Raw genomic sequence first — 19,396 nt, forward strand, 5'->3', positions numbered from 1 at the left:
GGTAAAATGAAAACTCTAGGGAAAAAATCCCTGGCTCACATATTAATTATAAACTATTTGAGGCCCCATCTGCTCCCACATCTCTGATGTTATTCCACATACCTGTGCCTTTGTTCATTCTGAACATTCTTCCTCAAATGCCTTTGTTTTCTCCTCTGCCAAACACCCCATCCTCATTCTGTCTGCCTAACCTTTATAGCTTCCTCTAAGAGCCTCCCCTCTGTGAACCTATTATACCCTTTTTATACATTTTTATCAAGATATATATATATATGTGTGTGTCTGTCAGTTAGCTTCTCATGGACAGACATGGTGCCATACTTAACCTAAAGGTTTCAACACAAAGCATAATACATATAATACCTGGCACATTTTTTTTTTTTTTTTTTTTTTTTTTTTTTTATGACTATTGACTATTTTTTTTTTTTTTTTTAACATCTTTATTGGAGTATAATTGTTTTACAATAGTGTGTTAGTTTTCCCTCTACAACAAACTAAATCAGTTATACATACACACATGCTCCCACATCTCCTCCCTCTTGCATCACCCTCTCTCCCACCCTCCCTATCCCACCCCCCCAGGCGGTCACACAGCACAGAGGTGATCTCCCTGTGCTATGCAGCAGCTTCCCACCAGCTATCTAATTTACATTTGATAGTGTATATATGTCCCTGCCACTCCCCCACTTTGTCACAGCCCACCCCTCCCCCTCCCCATATCCTCAAGTCCATGCTCGAGTAAGTCTGTGTTTTATTCCCGTCCTACCACTAACCTCTTCATGACATTTTTTTCCCTTAGAGTCCATATATATGTGTTAGCATACGGTATTTGTTTTTCTCCTTCTGACTTACTTCACTCTGTATGACAGACTCCAGGTCCATCCACCTCATTATAAATAACTCAGTTTCATTTCTTTTTATGGCTGAGTAATATTCCATTGTATATATGTGCCACATCTTCTTTATCCATTCATCTGTTGATGGACACTTAGGTTGCTTCCATGTCCTGGCTATTGTAAATAGAGCTGCAATGAACATTTTGGTACATGAGTCTTTCTGAATTATAGTTTTCTCAGGGTATATTCCCAGTAGTGGGATTGCTGGGTCGTATGGCAGTTCTATTTGTAGTTTTTTAAGGAACCTCCATACTGTTCTCCATAGCGGCTGTATCAATTTACATTCCCACCAGCAGTGCAAGAGGGTTCCCTTTTCTCCACACCCTCTCCAGCATTTATTGTTTCTAGAGTTTTTGATGATGGCCAATCTGACCGGTGTGAGATGATATCTCATTGTAGTTTTGATTTGCATTTCTCTAATGATTAATGAGGTTGAGCATTCTTTCATGTGTTTGTTAGCAATCTGTATATCTTCTTTGGAGAAATGTCTATTTAGTTCTTCTGCCCATTTTTGGATTGGGTTGTTTGTTTTTTTGTTATTGAGCTGCATGAGTTGCTTATAAATTTTGGAAATTAATCCTTTGTCAGTTGCTTCATTTGCAAATATTTTCTCCCATTCTGAGGGTTGTCTTTTGGTCTTGTTTATGGTATCCTTTGCTGTGCAAAAGCTTTTAAGTTTCATTAGGTCCCATTTGTTTATTTGTGTTTTTATTTCCATTTCTCTAGGAGATGGGTCAAAAAGGATCTTGCTGTGATTTATGTCGTATAGTGTTCTGCCTATGTTTTCCTCTAAGAGTTTGATAGTGTCTGGCCTTACATTTAGGTCTTTAACCCATTTTGAGTTTATTTTTGTGTGTGGTGTTAGGGAGTGTTCTAATTTCATACTTTTACATGTAGCTGTCCAGTTTTCCCAGCACCACTTATTGAAGAGGCTGTCTTTTCTCCACTGTATATCCTTCCCTCCTTTATCAAAGATAAGGTGACCATATGTGTGTGGGTTTATCTCTGGGCTCTCTATCCTGTTCCATTGATCTATATTTCTGTTTTTGTGCCAGTACCATATTGTCTTGATTACTATAGCCTTGTAGTAGAGTCTGAAGTCAGGGAGCCTAATTCCTCCAGCTCCATTTCTCGTTCTCAAGATTGCTTTGGCTATTCGGGGTCTTTTGTGTTTCCATACAAATTGTGAAATTTTTTGTTCTAGTTCTGTAAAAAATGCCAGTGGTAATTTGATAGGGATTGCATTGAATCGGTAGATTGCTTTGGGTAGTATAGTCATTTTCACAATGTTGATTCTTCCAATCCAAGAACATGGTATATTTCTCCACCTATTTGTATCATCTTTAATTTCTTTCATCAGTGTCTTATAGTTTTCTGCATACAGGTCTTTTGTCTCCTTAGGTAGGTTTATTCCTAAATATTTTATTCTTTTTGTTGCAATGGTAAATGGGAGCGTTTTCTTAATTTCAGTCTCAGATTTTTCATCATTAGTGTATAAGAATGCCAGAGATTTCTGTGCATTAATTTTGTATCCTGCAACTTTACTAAATTCATTGATTAGCTCTAGTAGTTTTCTGGTAGCATCCTTAGGATTCTCTATGTACAGTATCATGTCATCTGCAAACAGTGACAGCTTTACTTCTTCTTTTCCTATTTGGATTCCTTTTATTTCTTTTTCTTCTCTGATTGCTGTGGCTAGAACTTCCAAAACTATGTTGAATAAGAGTGGTGAGAGTGGGCAACCTTGTCTTGTTCCTGATCTTAGTGGAAATGGTTTCAGTTTTTCACCATTGAGAACAATGCTAGCTGTGGGTTTGTCATATATGGCCTTTATTATGTTGAGGAAAGTTCCCTCTATGCCCACTTTCTGCAAGGTTTTTATCATAAATGAGTGTTGAATTTTGTCAAAAGCTTTCTCTGCATCTATTGAGATGATCATATGGTTTTTCTCCTTCAGTTTGTTGATATGGTGTATCACATTGATTGATTTGCGTATATTGAAGAATCCTTGCATTCCTGGGATAAACCCCACTTGATCATGGTGTATGATCCTTTTAATGTGCTGTTGGATTCTGTTTGCTAATATTTTGTTGAGGATTTTTGCATCTATGTTCATCAGTGATATTGGCCTGTAGTTTTCTTTCTTTGTGACGTCTTTGTCTGGTTTTGGTATCAGGGTGATGTTGGCCTCATAGAATGAGTTTGGGAGTGTTCCTCCCTCTGCTATCTGTTGGAAGAGTTTGAGAAGGATAGGTGTTAGCTCTTCTCTAAATGTTTGATAGAATTCGCCTGTGAAGCCATCTGGTCCTGGACTTTTGTTTGCTGGAAGATTTTTAATCACAGTTTCAATTTCAGTGCTTGTGATTGGTCTGTTCATATTTTCTATTTCTTCCTGGTTCAGTCTCAGCAGGTTGTGCATTTCTAAGAATTTGTCCATTTCTTCCAGGTTGTCCATTTTATTGGCATACAGTTGCTTGTAGTAATCTCTAATAATCTTTTGTATTTCTGCAGTGTCAGTTGTTATATCTCCTTTTGCATTTCTAATTCTATTGATTTGAGTCTTCTCCCTTTTATTCTTGATGAGTCTGGCTAATGGTTTATCAATTTTATTTATCTTCTCAAAGAACCAGCTTTTAGTTTTATTGATCTTTGCTATTGTTTCCTTCACTTCTTTTTCATTTATTTCTGATCTGATCTTTATGATTTCTTTCCTTCTGCTAAATTTGGGGGTTTTTTGTTCTTCTTTCTCTAATTGCTTTAAGTGCAAATTTAGGTTGTTTATTCGAGATGTTTCCTGTTTCTTAAGGTATGATTGTATTGCTATAAACTTGCCTCTTAGAACTGCTTTTGCTGTATCCCATAGGTTTTGGGTCGTTGTGTCTCCATTGTCATTTGTTTCTAAGTATTTTTTGATTTCCTCTTTGATTTCTTCAGTGATCACTTCGTTATTAAGTAGTGTATTGTTTAGCCTCCATGTGTTTGTATTTTTTACAGATCTTTTCCTATAATTGATATTTAGTCTCATAGCGTTGTGGTCGGAAAAGATACTTGATACGATTTCAATTTTCTTAAATTTGCCAAGGCTAGATTTGTGACCAAATATATGATCAATCCTGGAGAATGTTCCATGAGCACTTGAGAAAAATGTGTATTCTGTTGTTTTTGGATGGAATGTCCTATAAATATCAATTAAGTCCATCTTGTGTAATGTATCATTTAAAGCTTGTGTTTCCTTATTTATTTTCATTTTGGATGATCTGTCCATTGGTGAAAGTGGGGTGTTAAAGTCCCCCATTATAATTGTGTTGCTGTCGATTTCCCCTTTTAAGGCTGTTAGTATTTGCCTTATGTATTGAGGTGCTCCTATGTTGGGTGCATAAATATTTACAATTGTTATATCTTCTTCATGGATCGATCCCTTGATCATTATGTAGTGTCCTTCTTTGTCTCTTGTAATAGTCTTTATTTTAAAGTCTATTTTGTCTGATATGAGAATTGCTACTCCAGCTTTCTTCTGATTTCCATTTGCATGGAATATCTTTTTCCATCCCCTTACTTTCAGTCTGTATGTGTCCCTAGGTCTGAAGTGGGTCTCTTGTAGACAGCATATATATGGGTCTTGTTTTTGTATCCATTCAGCCAGTCTGTGTCTTTTGGTGGGAGCATTTAATCCATTTACATTTAAGGTAATTATCGATATGTATGTTCCTATTACCATTTACTTGTTTCGGGTTGTTCTTGTAGGTCTTTTCCTTCTCTTGTGTTTCTTGCCTAGAGAAGTTCCTTTAGGATTTGTTGTAGAGCTGGTTTGGTGGTGCTGAACTCTCTCAGTTTTTGCTTATCTGTAAAGGTTTTAATTTCTCCATCAAATCTGAATGAGATCCTTGCTGGGTAGAGTAATCTTGGTTGTAGGTTTTTTTCCTTCATCACTTTAAATATGTCCTGCCACTCCCTTCTGGCTTGTAGAGTTTCTGCTGAAAGATCAGATGTTAATCTTATGGGGATTCCCTTGTGTGTTATTTGTTGTTTTTCCCTTGCTGCTCTTAATATGTTTTCTTTGTATTTAATTTTTGACAGTTTGATTATTATGTGTCTTGGCGTGTTTCTCTTTGGGTTTATCCTGTATGGAACTCTCTGTGCTTCCTGGACTTGATTGACTATTTCCTTTCCTATATTAGGGAAGTTTTCAACTATAATCTCTTCAAATATTTTCTCAGTCCCTTTCTTTTTCTCTTCTTCTTCTGGGACCCCTATAATTCGAATGTTGGTGCGTTTAATGTTGTCCCAGAGGTCTCTGAGACTGTCCTCAGTTCTTTTCATTCTTTTTTCTTTCTTCTGCTCTGCAGTAGTTATTTCCACTATTTTATCTTCCAGGTCACTTATCCGTCCTTCTGCCTCAGTTATTCTGCTATTGATCCCATCTAGAGTATTTTTAATTTCATTTATTGTGTTGCTCATCGTTGCTTGCTTCCTCTTTATTTCTTCTAGGTCCCTGTTAACTGTTTCTTGCAAATTGTCTATTCTATTTCCAAGATTTTGCATCATCTTCACCATCATTATTCTAAATTCTCTTTCAGGTAGATTGGCTATTACCTCTTCATCTGTTAGGTCTGGTGTGTTTTTATCTTGCTCCTTCATCTGTTGTGTGTTTTTCTGTCTTCTCATTTCGCTTATCTTACTGTGTTTGAGGTCTCCTTTTTGCACGCTGCAGGTTCGTAGTTCCTGTTGTTTTTGGTGGCTGTCCGCAGTGGCTAAGGTTGGTTCAGTGGGTTGAGTAGATTCCCTGGTTGGGGGGACTAGTGCCTCTGTTCTGGTGGATGAGGCTGGATCTTGTCCTTCTGGTGGGCAGGTCCTCGTCTGGTGGTGTGTTTGGGGATGTTGGTAACCTTATTATGATTTTAGGCAGTCTCTCTGCTAATGGACGGGGCTGTAGACCTGTCTTGCTCTTTGTTGGGGATAGGGTGTCCAGCACTGTTCTTTGCTGGTCCTTGAGTGAAGCTGGGTCTTGGTGTTGAGATGGAGATCTCTGGGAGATTTTCGCCGTCTGATATTACGTGGAGCTCGGAGGTCTCTTGTGGACTAGTGTCTTGAGGTTGGTTCTCCCACCTCAGGGACACCGCCCTGGTGCCTGGCTGGGGCGCCAAGAACCTTTAATCCACACGGCTCAAAATAAAAGGTAGAATAAATAGAGAGGAAAGAAAAGGAAGGAAGGAGGGAGGGAGGGAAGGAAGGAAGAAAGGAAGGAAGAAATGAAGGAAGGAAGCAAGAAAGCAAGGACGGAAGGTGCAGAGGAAGAAAGGGAGGAAGGAAGAGAGGAAGGGAGGAAAGAAGGGGGAAGGAAGGAAGAAAGGAGGGAAGGAGGGAAGAAAGGAAGAAAGAAAGGGAGAAGACAGAGTAGTATAAAGTATAGTTATTAAAATAAAAAATAATTATTAAGAAGAAAAATTTCCTTTTAAAAAACAACAAAAAACAAACAAACAAACAAACAAACAAACAAACAAAAAAAAAAACTGAAAAATGGGTCGGTCTAACCCTAGGACAAATGGTGCAAGCAAAGCTATACAGACAAAATCTCACACAGCAGCACACACATACACACCCACAAAAAGAAAAAAAAGGGGAAAATAATAGTATATCTTGCTCCCAAAGTCCACCTCCTCAACTTGGGATGATTCGTTGTCTATTCAGGTTTTCAACAGATGCAGGGCACCTCAAGTTGATTGTGGAGCTTTAATCCGCCGCTTCTGAGGCTGTTGGGAGAGATCTCCCCCTCTCCTCTCTGTTCGCACAGCTCCTGGGGTTCAGCTTTGGACTTGGTCCCGCCTCTGCGTGTAGGTTGTCCGAGGGCGACTGCCCTTCGCTCAGACAGGACGATGTTAAAGGAGCAGTTGATTCGGGGGCTCCAGCTCACTCAGGCTGGGGGGAGGGAGTGGCACGGGGGCGGGGCGAGTCCGCGACGTCAGAGGCCGACGTGACGCTGCACAGGCCCAAGGCGCGCCGTGCGTTCTCCCGGGGAACCTGTCCCTGGATCCCGGGACCCCGGCAGTGGCGGACTGCACGGGCTCCCGGGAGGGCCGGTGTGGAGAGTGACCTGTGCTCACACACAGGCCTCTTGGTGGTGGCAGCAGCAACCTTAGCGTCCGACACCCGTCTCTACTGTCCGTGCCGACAGCCGCGGCTCGCGCCCGTTTCTGGAGCTCCTCTACGCGGTGCTCTTAATCCCCTCACCTCACACCCGAGGAAGCAAAGAGGCAAGAAAAAGTCTCTTGTCCCTTCGGCAGCTCCGCGCCCGGTTCTAGGGCTCCTTTAAGCGGCGCACTTAATCCCCTCTCCTCGCGCCCAGGCAGCAAAGAGGGAGGAAAAGGTCTCTTGCCTCTTCGGCAGCTCCAGACTTCTCCCGAACTCCCTCCCGGCCAGCCGTGGCGCACTAGCCCCCTTCAAGCTGTCTTCGCTCTGCCAACTCCAGCCCTTTCCCCGGGATCCGACTGAAGCCCGAGCCTCAGCTCCCGGCCCCGCCCGCCCCGGCGGGCGAGCAGATAAGCCTCTCGGGCTGGTGAGCGCTGGTCGGCACCGATCCTCTGCGGGAATCTCTCCGCTTTGCCCTCCGCACCCCTGTGGCTGAGCTGTCCTCCGCGGCTCCGGAGCTCCCCCCTCCGGCGCCCGCAGTCTCCGCCCGCGAAGGGGCCTCTAGTGTGTGGGAGTCTTTCCTCCTTCTCGGCTCCCTCCCACTGGCGTAGGTCCCGTCCCTATTCTTTTGTCCCTGTTTATTCTTTTTTCTTTTGCCCTACCCAGATATGTGGGGAGTTTCTTGCCTTTTTGGAGGTCCGAGGTCCTCTGCCAGCGTTCGGTGGGTGCTCTACAGGAGAAGCTCCACGTGTAGATGTATTTCTGATGTCTCTTTTCTTGAGTGTAGAGAAAGTTTCATCTTCAGCCCCTTCCAGATGATAAGAAGAAATTGCTGTGTACCATCTTTCATCAGACCTCTTCATGACATTGGGGAAGGCAAATTTTTCTTATGCAGGACACAAAAAACACTACTTCACTCTGTACGACAGACTCCAGGTCTACCCACCTCATTAGACGCTTGGGAGGCTGGCACATTTTTTTTTAAAGGAACTCGCTAAATGCTTGTTGAAATAAACTAAGCATTGGAGTTCTGTGGGCCACATTTTTAAAAATCCTTGGTCTAACTGGCCTCTGGGAGGATAAAACAGTTGCAGATAACTTCCTGAATGCTGACCTGCTACAGTTTTGGAGATCTGACCTATCTTCTTATGGAAGAAGCTGAAATATTGAAATTTTCTTATTTTGGGATCATTTGTAAACCAACTGAGGAAACCACAAAGAAGCCAGAGCTTCTTTAGCTCCTGCTTTCCCTAGAATGAGACTCTTAGGGGCATTTTACCCTCTGTATTTCTAAACTAATGAGGCACCTTGATGGCTACTTATTTACCTGTGGCTCTTTTTCTAATTAAACCACTGCTGATGTTATAGTTTTGACCCCTGTGTGGGCTGGTTAGCTTTATTCAATTACATGGCTACAGGCTGCACTCATGGCCCTAGTCCTTGCCCTTGCAAAAGCATGTTCCTGGTCACAAAGGGCTGCTGGGTCAGAGCACATCAATGAATTGGTGAAAAGACAGTCCTCACTTCTGGATATACAATTCAAAGCCTTTAACCTACTGATCTTGGGTCAGTAGTGTCATACTGGTACATGAAAGACAACACATGATTACTGTAATTACTTCTGAGGCAGGAAAATGGAATAATTTTAAAAAGATTGTGTCTACTCCTTGTCCCTTAATGAAAATAATTATGCTCACTGAGGTACTGGCCTCCCACACACATGCTCCGTGATCTTTAGCTATCTAAAATGTTTTAAAATGACTCCTTTCCACTGTAATATCTAAAGAAATTAAAATCTGTACTGTTTAGCTTTAGTTTCTCATGGCGACGGTGCCACACAACATAATATATTTTAGGTATTAAAATATTGTCATCAGATTCCTAATGTTAACTCTCCTTATGAGCAGTACAGTAACAATAATTCTGACTAGCAATTTATTCTTATTCCACATTAAATCAAAATACACATATATTGGAGAATTGAAGGAACTGGAGATTTCTTTAAGAAATGAATAAATGAATGAATGAATGTTAGGCACCCAGACAGTTGTCAAAGGTATTTTACAAAAGTGGACTGCTTGTAAAAACAAACCCCATAACTCAAAGAACAAGTGGCACAGAAGCTAGGGATATAAAGTCAGGAATTGCTGCTTTTGGCGGTAGCGGGACCAAGAGCTATAATACATGCAGGCTGTCATATTTCTTGTATTTTAGGGAACATGGGATGCCTGACCTGGGTTTGTTTTACTGTGATCTAGACCATGCCTGCTGTATTTATAGCTCTTAATTTGATTGTCCCTTGGATGTTAATATCTTATTTATAATTGTTGGAGAATGAGGGAGAAGATGAAGGATGACATATGCCTTTAGAATTAATCTGCCTCTCTTATCATGGGAGTCAACGTTGGCAGAAGGATGCTGTGGGGCCCATAAATCAGGAAGGTAACCTGGATGTATCCTGATTTGATATGCTGACATAGACCTGTCTCTGTGATAATATATTCTTTAATGCTCTGTTGAACCTGTTCTCTTTAGTGAAATGAAAATGCATGTGTTTGACATACTTGGTCTAGTTAGTTTGATAAAGTAAGATTTCCCTTACTCTTTTTCCTCTTCATTTTCCACAGAAACTGCCGATGCCCATGACTTAAATTGAGAGCGCTAGCAGGTAGTTTGAAAAATGATCATTTAGGAAATACTGTTCTCTGCTAACTTTGAGTGTATCCAAATAGTGATCTAGCTGAATGTAGTCCACTGGATATAGACTAAAAATTAATTTGACATCAAAAGTTTTTAACAGCTGAATCCACCTGCTGGACTTTTGACTAGATGACAGTCATTTAAAAAGTACTTTTTGCCATCTGCAAAGGAGGCAAATGTGCCGGGTTGTAGGAAGACCACATAAATGTGTTAGTTTCAAGAACTGCTTGACAAGACACATGTAGGTATTAAAACACCCATTTCTCTTGAGAATACCACTTAACATAGGCTGTTCAATTATGCTAATCTCAGACTAAACATTTACAGGTTTTTTTTAAAAGAGGGAGGATTGGTAGAGAGGAAGACTCATTCTCCATCACTATGCAGTATATGGTAAAAGAAAGTCTACTGAGATGCACTCTGTGTCTCCCAGTCTTCCTTAGAAGAATTATGAAAGCCTCAAAGACTTCCTAGTTGTGGTTTTAGGTAGGATCTACCACGGAAGGAATGGGAGTCCATTCCCCGAGCACCTATGCATAACCTGGAGAATACTGGAATAACAGTACGTGACCTTGTAATTCTCTTTTTCCCTCTTGACCTTCTAATTAACCAGTGTCATCTCAAAGAATGGGGGTGCCCTATGGATGTACAGATAAAAAGACAGATTCTAAAACTGGCTTTTTTTGGATATAGGTCAGAGTTTCCCACAACTGTTGAGTTCAATTAAAATCCATAAAGTTTGTAGCCTGTTTCGATATTTTGCCTCATCTAATTATTTGTTTTTGTGACTTTAACTTTAACTTTTTGGTAGAGGGAAAAAGCTCTACCTGCCAACTCACTTTTTTTTCTTTATAAAAGTCATTGGTGGAGGGGTTTTGCTTGGATTTTTTAAATTAATGGAATCTGTATTGCTTATACGTGAATTTGTAAAAGTCATAAAGGTAACCATACTTGCATATGAATCATGGAAATGTAGAGTTTAGATATTCTTGTGCAAATATAGATATAAATAAATATATGAAATCAACTTATACACTATAAGAAGTATATGCGTATGCTATTTGAAGACTTATAAAGAATGTCTGATTACTTGATTCATATACAGTCGTCCCTGAGTATCCTCGGGGGATTAATTCCAGGACCCCCTTCTGACCAAAATCCATAGATGCTCAAGTCCCTATCCATCTGTATACTTTAAATCATTTTTAGATTACTTATAATACCTAATACAGTGTAAATGCTATGTAAATTGTTGCTAGCACACGGCAAATTAAATTTTTGCTTCTTGGAACTTTCTGGAATTTTTTTCCCAAATATTTTCAATCTGAATTTGGTTGAATCCGCAGATACAGAGAACCAGCTATACTATTTAATGTGAATTTCTTTCTAGTTATTTTTGTTGGGTCAAATAATCATCTATATTTAAATATTCATAGACTCTGGTCTTTAGTCTAAGAAATGAAAGTACTGAGAAGAGGTTTTATTTCTGTTGTGCTTTTATTTTTTGGCTCCTAAATAATTTTTTCACATATCTCCTCTAGGGAAAAATACACTGACCAATAATTTCCAGTCTTGATTATTTTATAATGCCTGATTTTGTAAAGAAGAACATGCTTAAAAATCAAAATATACAATCCTTGTGTTTCATGTCTCATGTCTAACCCCCTACCAGTTACAACCCACACAATCTAAGCTGATCACAGAAAGAACAGTTGTGGAGTCAGAATCACAGAGGTCTGTGCCAAGTGCATAGGACACGCAGAAAGGATTCAAGAATACAATCAATACCAACTGAGGTGGTATTGAGAATAGTCTGACAGAGATGGACAAAGGAAGGCTAATGCCATTCCAGTGAAACCTTTGAGTCAGGTCCTAAGACAAGAGAGGTTTTGGGTACATCTAGAACTAGAGGAATCAGAGATAAGAAAACAAATAAAAACTTACAAGGATATCTTCTGGACTAAAACAAAAAGATGAAGGTGAACACTGCATTAGAAAGAAATGGAATATGGTGACTCAGTAGTCAGTTATAAACTAATTTTAGGCTTTTCACTGTTTCCTTTGGCAGTGATTTGCTTCTGTATGGAAGTATTCTCTTCATTAAGAGACAGTGGCTGAAGAATCCAAATACCAAGTATTTATGCCCGTCCAATTGCTTTTCGCTTTTTCTTTGTTCATGCAAATAGCAGGCTTTAGAATTCTGAACTGAATAGTTCCCAGTACTTTTGTGTATGTGGGGAGCAATAATCCTTACCTGGCAGTTCTCTTTTTTCTGTCTGCCAATATCCAGTTTAGTCTTTCGCCAATGCAGACTCTCTGCCTGCAAACAACTACACAGGTTTGTCTCATCTTGTTTTTTCAACCTCTGGTAATCAGGGTTTCAGTTTTTCCCCTGACAATTTAATATCCAAATTATCTGTGCCTTCCCTCTGTAGATATTGTTTCCTAATAGATTGTCTGTTCCAGCCTTAATAACCATTCCTAGGCTTGTCAGAGACTGAGCTTAAGGAAGAGTGTAACACTTATATAAATTCAGTGTTTTCAAGCATTCAGCCAACATGTAATGAGCATCAGACAGAGAAGGGGGAATAACGGTATCTCAGGCAGAGAAAACAGTATGCACAAAAACTTAGGTTTGTTCTTAGAGCAGTAGTGGGGTAGCTTGGGTACCGTTCATATGGAAACATATGATAGGAGATGAGGTTGGAAATATAGGCCTTTTTTATTTATTTATTTATTTATTTTTGTGATACGCGGGCCTCTCACTGTTGTGGCCTCTCCCGTTGCGGAGCACAGGCTCCGGACGCGCAGGATCAGCGGCCATGGCTCACGGACCCAGCCGCTCGGCGGCATGTGGGATCTTCCCGGACCGGGGCACGAACCCGTGTCCCCTGCATCGGCAGGCGGATTCTCAACCACTGCGCCACCAAGGAAGCCCTTTTATTTATTTATTTATTTATTTATTTTTGTGTATAGGCCTTTTTTGAGTATGTAATAAACATTTTTGAACCTCCATGTGTCAGGCACTGTACTAGGATTTGTGGATACAAGGATGAATAGAGAATTTTATGAACTAACAGTAGGATGGTGATAGGCTTATAAACTCAAGCTTCATTATAATGTAAATACAGTCATAGAGGTAAACACAGGTTGTTCAGGGAGTGGAGGAGGGGAGTACAAATCATAGCCTGGATGCAGAAAGAAGTAAGATGTCATGAAGAAAGAGAACAGAATGAGAAGCCAAGGGAGGCCATCATTAAATCCCGAGATGCTCCAGCATTTAAGGGACCAGGAAGATTTTCACAGTGTATGGAGTTTATGGCAATTTAAAGTTGAAACCTATTTGGTCTTTAGAATGCTTTAGAAAAGTGCTTCCTCTTGAAGATTCAGAAAATGATTAAACTACAGTCACCATATTTAGTTGATTTCCCCTCTAGAGAGTGATATATTTACATAATAACCTTTATGTATCTTTGTGACCACACATGAATGAGCCAAAAATATATGGTTTTTGGCTTGAATTAACAGTCATTTATTTAAATATAGGACACCAAAAACAGGAGTAATAAAAGAAAAATTTGTTTTATCAGACTTCATCAAAATTAAAACTTTTGCATTTCAAAAGGCACCATTGACAAAATGAAAAGGAAGGCCACAAACTGAGAGAAAATGTTTTCAAATCATATAACATCCAATAGTGAACTTGCATTCAGAATATATGAGGGGTATTTACAGTTCAATTATAAGAAAACAAATAATGCAATTAAAAAATGAGGGAAAGATATGAATAGAAATTTCACCAAAAAAGATATTGAAATGGTCAATAAGCACATGAAAAGATGCATGACATAATTAATCATGAGGGCAATGCAAATTAAACCCACAATAAGATACTACTTCAAACCCACTTGAGTAACTATAATAAACATACATAAATAATTATAAGTGTTGGTGAGGATGTGGAGAAATAAGAATTTTCATATATTAATAGTGGGAATGTAAAATGGCAGGCTGCTTTAGAAAACAGTTTGCTGTTTCTTAAAAAGATAAACATATTTACAATATGCCCTAGCAAATCAACCCCTAGGATCTACCCAAGAGAAATGAAAACCTATGTCTTGTGCACAGATGTTTATATACATATTATTCATAATAACTCAAAAGTGGGAAAAAAATGTCTATCAACTTGTGAATACATAAACAAGTATGGTATATACATATAATGAAATATAAAGAAATATAAAATATAAAAGGACTGCGTACATGGATGAATCTCAAAAACATTAAGTGCAAGAAGTCAGATGTAAAAGATCACATGTTGTATGATTCCATTCACATGAAATGTCTAGAAAAAGGAAATCGAGAGAGAGAGAAAATAGAGTAGTGGTCGCTTGGGACTGGGGGTGCGAACAGGGAGCAACTGCAAGTGGGTATGAAAAATTTGGAGGGATGATTGCAATGTTCTAGAATCAGATTATGTGATATCTGCATATTTCTAAACTTACTAAAATCATTAAATTATACACACAAAATGGCTTTATGGTATGTAAGTTACACATTAATAAGTCTATTATAAAACAAACAAAAAGTCAGTTATAAAACATGCCAGGGGGCTTCCCTGGTGGCGCAGTGGTTGAGAATCCGCCTGCCGATGCAGGGGTCACGGGTTCATGCCCTGGTCCGGGAAGATCCCACATGCCGCGGAGCACCTAAGCCCGTGAGCCGTGGCCGCTGAGCCTGCGCGTCCGGAGCCTGTGCTCCGCAACGGGAGAGGCCACAGCAGTGAGAGGCCCGCATACAGCAAAAAAAAAAAACAAAAAACCATGCCAGGGCTCCTCAAGTGAAAATATCATAAATGAGAATTAAGTAGTTGATTATATTGAAATGGTTATAAAAATAGATATTTTGTATGGTTTAATCATAGAAAAATTAACTGAACATTGGAGAGTCTAAACTTAAAAATGAAATGAATTCCTGAAGTTCTGGAATTACCTATCCTTTATTTTAGCATGCTGAATTGTATGTTCATTTCTTTGTATACATATATTGTTCCAGTTTCCTTCAGATTTTTCTTCATGCTCTTGTGTTTTTAACCCTAGAAATATTAAAGGAAGATTTTAATATCAATAAAATGTTAAAAAATAATGAAGCAAGCATTTGCTTGCATAAGATAATTTTGATTACATTTTCATAACCTGTTTGAAAGATTTTTTTTTTTTTTTTTTTAGCGGTATGCGGGCCTCTCACTGTTGTGGGCTCTCCCGTTGCGGAGCACAGACTCTGGACGCGCAGGCTCAGCGGCCATGGCTCACGGGCCCAGCCACTCCGCGGCATGTGGGATCTTCCTGGACCGGGGCATGAACCCGTGTCCCTTGCATCGGCAAGCAGACTCTCAACCACCACGCCACCAGGGAAGCCCTGAAAGATTTTATGTATAAATACACACACACAATTTGGTTTCAGATGTATGGAATTCCTGAAAATTCTCTAGGCTAACTTAGAAAACATCTCAATATATCTCAAGTTTGATCTATGTTGTAGTAGCAAATATATGTTGTTTATAGTGATTTAACATCTATATTCTAGAATGTTTCCTAGAGCAACTAGAAAAGTGCAATGGAATTTTGTGAGGAAATGCAAGGATCATGAAGCTTTAAAGTACTTATTTCTATATATGCTATGAGTAGATTAGTTGACTTTTTTAAAATAACAACTTTTGAAGTGTATGCAGAAAAGTATACAGTACCCATAATATAAGTGTATAGGCTCCATTTTGACAAACTGAACAACTGATTTTTTAATTACAATTCTCAGGTGAAAGATGAATTTGGAAATATTCAGTAAGCACTGAAAAAACTTAATATAAATGTTGCAAAATAATTATGACATTTTGTTACTCTAAGGATTATTAATACTCTTTAACCACCTTAATGTCAGTCACATTCAGTGTTCTGAAATGGAGGTTCTGAGTCAGCCCACGGTGGAGGTGTATTTTTCCTTACTTTATTGTATCATTTTTTAGTTGCCTTACTGGATTTTGAGCACAAGAGTGCACCCAGCATCAGTAAAATCCTCTTAGAGGATTTTGTGAAGGCTTAAAGATTTTCTCAAAGAATATATATAGAAAACTATTTTCTTCAAATGGTTATAAGTTCAGGAGTCATCACCTATGGCAATATAAAACAAGAAACAAACCCTTTAGTTTTCTATTAACAGAGCAATATGTGTAAAATAATACCTAACATGGCTGCCAAATAATTTATTGAATTACCTGCTTCTCATTTTGTTTTCTGAGATTCCACAGCAAACCTCCTGAAGCCTCACAAAAGAGAAACATTTCAGCTTCCCAATATCTAAGGAGGTGAGTAGGAAACAGAAAGGGAGTTGATTTTTCTACACTTAGGGAGAAGGGAGAATTTTCCTGGATCAGGTTTCTATCTTGGTCTGTTTGAATTAGATATCGGCTAGGTACATTCATGTATATTCCAAGAGAATCTCTGAAAAAATATTTATACCTATAGTGGACAGCTTGGAAAGAAAGGAAGGCAGGAAGAAAAGTTTTATAGTTATATGGTTATAATATTTTATAAATATAGTTATATATGTGTATATATATAGTTATATATGTATATATATATATATAATTATTTGGGTGTAAAATATGTTTGAGAGATTCAGATAGTTTTTTTTAATAAAATAAACATGTTTATAATTATGATCAAACAATGGAGCCACAAAATAGCCAAACTATGGATTTAATATCTTGTCACAATCTGGACTCTAGAAGGTGAAAGTTAACTGGTAATTGTAAAGGTCCTACTTCAAAAATATTTTGATTCAGAAAAGGTAGTATGGATGGTAAAAAGATTTCATAGTTTTATTTTTTTCAGACAGATTTAGTTGGTTTTTATTTTTTCAATAAAGAATTTTTTTCTTTAATTGTAGAATAGTAGATTTATAGAAAAGATGCAAAGACAGTAGAGAGTTTCCAAATACCCAACACTCAGTTCCCCTTATAGGACTGTAGTACATTTGTCACAAGTAAGGAACCAACATCTGTACATTACTATTAACTAAAATTCACAGTTTATTCAGGGTTCACTAGTTTTTCCTTAATATGTTTTCTCTGTTACATTTGTCATATCTTCTAGTCTCTTCTGGGCTGTGATAATTTCTCAGACTTTCCTTGTTTTTGATAACCTTGACAGTTTTGAGGCGTACTGGTCAGGTATTCTGTGAAACATCTCTCAATTGGGGTGTCTCTGATTTTTTCTCTTGGTTAGAATGGTGTTATGGGCTCTTGGGAGGAAAACAACAGAGGTAAGTTCCCTTTTCATCAGACATCAGATCATGGATACATGCAAAGAACATGACTTGTCACTGTTGATCACCTTGATTGCCTTGGTGAGGCAGTGGTTGCCAGGTTAATCCAATGTAAAGCTACTTTTTCTCCCACCCCATACTCTACTCTTTCATGGTTTAGTCATTTAAAAGTATGTTCTTTATGAAATAGTTTTAGAATGACATTTTATTTCATCTTGCTTCTTGTCTAAGAGTAACATCTTTTTCTGATCTAGTCAGAAATATCTAACCATTTACTTAATATGTTCCATGTGTGAGTCTCAATATTGCTTGTCTTAAAAAACAAAAGTCAAGATACAATTATGACTTTATTGATTCTCAACATGAATATTTTTATGTCATTTGATTATTTCTCTTCATGATATAGCAATATATGGTTATAAACTTACTCATTCTTTAAAGATACTATGCTTGGACTTTATATTTTGGCTATTGCTCCAGGTTTGTGATAGAATCTTTTGGCCTAAAGAAGGCATTGAACGGCAATGCTATTGCTTCTCCTGCCACATGACATAGAACTGGAAGATGATCCCTGGTAGAATATCAGATCTTGTGTCCGTGTAGTGCCTCCTCCCACGCAACTGACTAGGATTATCTCAGTCGAATCCATCTTTCTGTAATCTCCGTAATGGCCCAAGTACCTAGATGTGCTTCCCTGTATTAAGGTTAGGGCAGTGATTTGACTAATTAATATAAATAGTAATAATCCTTTTACAGCTGGTGGGTGCACCCTTTGTAGTGGGTGCACTCCAAGACACATATGTAGAGAATTTGTGATGTTACCATAAAAAATACAGGCCCACCAGGATAGCTAAACTCATCCTTAACCTACCAAATAAATCTTTCAAGTGACTGACTATAGTGTTCAGGCTTTCAGTGTTTTCTCTGCTTCTCTGGGGCTTTATGCTAATGCAGGAATTCCTCAAGATTTTGAAACTGGAAGACTTCACTCAGTTTGACAGGTTATCTTTCCTGATCCTGGAGTTGGCTGGTGAGGCCTTTATTTTAACCATTAAACACCTTTGTAATTTTGTTGTTCTTGCCTTTGTTTTGCAAGGCTAGAGCTCAATTACTGCAGTTTAGCCTGTTAAAGTGAGGGGTAGGTAGCATGAGGCTGCAAGATTAACAATATATGTCAGAGGACAGATAGGGAATGAAGCAAAGAACCATTAGTGATTGCTCCTGGAATCAGTTTTATTTTTTTTAATGGGGGTCGATGTGCAACTCTGGTATTTTTAGGGGCATCAGCAATAGCTTTGACTTGAATGTATTTCTCTTTTTTTTAAAACTCTGCTCTGATGCAAGTAATCGATATTGTAGTTTTGGTGAAAAAATCCTTTTTGACAAAAGCTCCAAGATTGATTACGTAGATCAATACCATTTTTAAGAACAATTCATCAAGATTGTATTTAAACAGAGACCACGATGCATTTAAACCGTTAATAATACAAATCTTTCCCCCTTCTCTCCTCCTTGTGGGTTATCTCTTTTCACCCAGCAGTAGACTTCACAGTAGAGTATAATGTCACAGTTTTCCAGGCGTTAAAATAAGATGACAGTTCTTACAAATTGTTGTTACTCTCCTCTCCCCTGTTCTTCTCACAGTTTTGTTGTTCCTAATTTGCAAATAAACCCTCTATTGTTCTCACAATACTGAGGTTCTGGAATCTCCTGTTTTCTTGGTCTTATAAAAATTGAGAAAACACATCCTGAAAGAAAATGAAGACAAAGAAATGCAGAGCTTTGCTGCAATCAAGCTCTTCCACTTTTCAATCAGCAGCCACTCTAGGGGTAGGTGTAATTGTCTTGATAATTCAGGCGAAAGCACATTTTTGGCCTGAATGACTATAGTAATTGTGGCTGTGTGGATCCAGTTTAGTGGAGGTTAAAAACTGTCCTTGTATGTCAGGGTGTACTTCTAAAAATCATAACAATGAGAAGCAGCAACTAGCCATTACTGAAGCTCAGAAGGGTTTACTGAAGTAAATTTCCTCCAACATCTTTAAGAATTAAATAATTATCCGTCTGTCCAGAATGCAAAACTAACCTGGAAGCACCGGGGTGAGCATGGTCCTCCAAACCACTTTTGCTACATTCTTGCTGAAAATATGAGGAAAATGAAAGGTGGAAAATGGGGGAACTGGGCTAGATATAAGTTCTGTAACAACTATCAACTGGTAGCTTTAAAATTGCTTCTAACTTTCACACTGATGGGAACAATTGAGACTCTGCTAAAGGCTGGAAAAGGATCCACAGTAATCCAATGGGGGGTTGCCTTGGAATTCAGGTGTCATTTTCAAAGCTCTTTCTAT

Source organism: Kogia breviceps, chromosome X (assembly GCF_026419965.1).
Source record: "Kogia breviceps isolate mKogBre1 chromosome X, mKogBre1 haplotype 1, whole genome shotgun sequence".
Classification (NCBI taxonomy): Eukaryota; Metazoa; Chordata; class Mammalia; order Artiodactyla; family Physeteridae; genus Kogia; species Kogia breviceps.